Source organism: Arachis ipaensis, chromosome B9, assembly GCF_059453495.1.
Source record: "Arachis ipaensis isolate K30076 ecotype BB chromosome B9, ASM5945349v1, whole genome shotgun sequence".
In the NCBI taxonomy this organism is placed as follows: domain Eukaryota; kingdom Viridiplantae; phylum Streptophyta; class Magnoliopsida; order Fabales; family Fabaceae; genus Arachis; species Arachis ipaensis.
In genome coordinates this window covers 87,423,541-87,426,581 of record NC_142444.1, presented here as the reverse complement: position 1 = coordinate 87,426,581, position 3,041 = coordinate 87,423,541, and the positions used below count along the sequence as shown (strand labels likewise).

The 3,041-nt window shown below is 34.4% G+C and overlaps 1 non-coding gene across 1 annotated transcript; it reads right to left on the bottom strand.

The window, feature by feature from the left end:
• Positions 1 to 1,703: 1,703 nt before the first annotated feature.
• LOC148545346 (small nucleolar RNA R71) lies at positions 1,704 to 1,811 on the bottom strand. Its single transcript, XR_015901538.1, has one exon. It is a non-coding gene; the product is annotated as a small nucleolar RNA R71 (small nucleolar RNA).
• Positions 1,812 to 3,041: the final 1,230 nt, after the last annotated feature.

Genomic DNA, 3,041 nt, shown 5'->3' with positions numbered 1-3,041 from the left:
TTTTCTTGTTTTTCATGTGCATTTTTGCATTCATAGTGTCTGAACATGAAAGATTTCTAAGTTTGGTGTCTTGCATGTTTTCTTTGCATATAAAAATTTTCAAAAATATGTTCTTGATGTTCATCATGATATTCATAGCATTCTTGCATGCATTCATTGTTTTGATCCAAAATTTTCATGCATTAAGTCTTTTTCATATTTTTCTCTTTTATCATTAAAAATTCAAAAATCAAAAAAATATCTTTCCCTTTTTCACTCATAAATTTCGAAAATTTGGATTGACTTTTTCAAAAATTTTTAAAATCTAGTTGTTTCTTATGAGTCAAATCAAATTTTCAATTTAAAAATCTTATCTTTTTCAAAATCTTTTTCAAAAATCAAATCTTTTTCATTTTTCTTATTTATTTTCAAAAATTTTAAAAGTATTTTTCAAAAATCTTTTTCTTAATTTTATATCATATTTTCGAAAATCACATCATCAATTAATGTTTTGATTCAAAAATTTCGAGTTTGTTACTTGTTAAGAAAGATTCAAACTTTAAATTCTAGAATCATATCTTGTGATTTCTTGTGAGTCAAGTCATTAATTATGATTTTAAAAATCAAATCTTTTTCAAAACTAATTCTAATCATATCTTCCTATCATATCTTTTTTTTTAAATCTTATCTTTTTCAAAAATTTGATTTTCAAATATCTTTTCTAGCTTCTTATCTTCTTATCTTTTCAAAATTGATTTTCAAATCTTTTTCAACTAACAAATTGACTTTTTGTTTGTTTCTTATCTTTTTCAAAACTACCTAACTAACTCTTTCTCTCTAATTTTCGAAAATCTCTTCCCTCTTTTTCAAAAATTCTTTTTAATTAACTAATTGTTTCAATTTTTAATTTTAATTTGATTTCATTCCTAATTTTCGAAAATCACTAATCCCTTTTCAAAATTTTATTTTTGAAAATCCTCTTTCTCTCTCATGTCCTTCTATTTATTTATTCATCTACTAACACTTCATCTCACCCAAATTCGAACCCCCTCTTCCATCTATGTTCAAATTTTCTCTTCTTCCCTTCTTTGCATTACATTCTTTTCTTCTTCTACTCACACAGGGGAACCTCTATACTTGGGTAAAAAGGATCCCTATTATTATTATTTTTCTGTTCCCTCTTTTTCATATGAGCAGGAGCAAGGACAAGAACATTCTTGTGTGAAGCTGACCCTAAACCTGAAAGGACTCTGAAGAGGAAACTAAGAGAAGCTAAAATACAATAATCCAGAGATAACCTTACAGAAATTTTCGAACATGAAGAGGAGATGGCAGCCGAAAATAATAATAATGCAAGGAGGATGCTTGGTGACTTTACTGCAGCTAATTCCAATTTACATGGAAGAAGCATCTCCATCCCTACCATTGGAGCAAACAATTTTGAGCTGAAACCTCAATTAGTTTCTCTGATGCAACAAAACTGCAAGTTTCATGGACTTCCATCTGAAGATCTTTTTCAGTTCTTAACTGAATTCTTGCAGATCTGTGATACTGTTAAGACTAATAGAGTAGATTCTAAAGTCTACAGGCTCATGCTTTTCCCGTTTGCTGTGAGAGACTGAGCTAGAATATGGTTGGACTCTCAACCTAAGGATAGCCTGAACTCTTGGGATAAGCTGGTCAAGGCTTTCTTAGCCAAGTTCTTTCCTCCTCAAAAGCTTAGTAAGCTTAGAGTGGATGTTCAAACCTTCAGACAGAAAGAAGGAGAATTCCTCTATGAAGCTTGGGAGAGATATAAGCAACTGACCAAAAAGTGTCCTTCTGACATGCTTTCAGAATGGACCATCCTGGATATATTCTATGATGGTTTGTCTGAATTAGCTAAGATGTCATTGGATACTTCTGCAGGTGGATCCATTCACCTAAAGAAAATTCCTGCAGAAGCTCAAGAACTCATTTACATGGTTGCTAATAACCAGTTCATGTACACTTCTAAGAGGAATCCTGTGAGTAATGGGACACCTCAGAAGAAAGGAGTTCTTGAAATTGATACTCTGAATGCCATATTGGCCCAGAATAAAATATTGACTCAGCAAGTCAATATGATTTCTCAGAGTTTGAATGGAATGCAAGCTGCATCCAACAGTACTCAAGAGGCATCTTCTGAAGAAGAAGCTTATGATCCTGAAAACCCTGTAATAGCAGAGGTGAATTACATGGGTGAACCATATGGAAACACCTATAATCCCTCATGGAGAAATCACCCAAATCTCTCATGGAAGGATCAACAAAAGCCTCAACAAGGCTTTAATAATGGTGGAAGAAACAGGTTTAACAATAGCAAGCCTTTTCCATCATCCACTCAGCAACAGACAGAGAACTCTGAACAAAATACCTCTAATTTAGCAAACTTAGTCTCTGATCTATCTAAGGCCACTGTGAGTTTCATGAATGAAACAAGGTCCTCCATTAGAAATTTGGAGGCACAAGTGGGACAGCTGAGTAAGAAAATCACTGAAACCCCTCCTAGTGCTCTCCCAAGCAATACAGAAGAAAATCCAAAAGGAGAGTGCAAGGCCATTGACATAGTCAACACGGCCGAACTTAGAGAGGAAGGGAAGGACGTGAATCCCAAGGAGGAAGACCTCCTGGGACATCCAATGATTAATAAGGAGTATCCCTTTGAGGAACCAAAGGACTCTGAGGCTCATCTGGAGACCATAGAGATTCCATTAAACCTCCTTATGCCATTCATGAGCTCTGAAGAGTATTCTTCTTCTGAAGAGAATGAAGATGTTACAGAAGAGCAAGTTGCCAAGTTCCTTGGTGCAATCATGAAGCTGAATGACAATTTATTTGGTAATGAAACTTGGGGAGACAAACCTCCCCTGTTCACCAATGAACTAAATGCATTGGATCAACTGAGATTGCCTCAGAAGAAACAGGATCCTGGAAAGTTCCTAATACCTTGTACTATACGCACCATAACCTTTGAGAAGGCTCTATGTGACCTTGGGTCAGAAATAAACCTCATGCCACTCTCTGTAATGGAGAAACTGTGA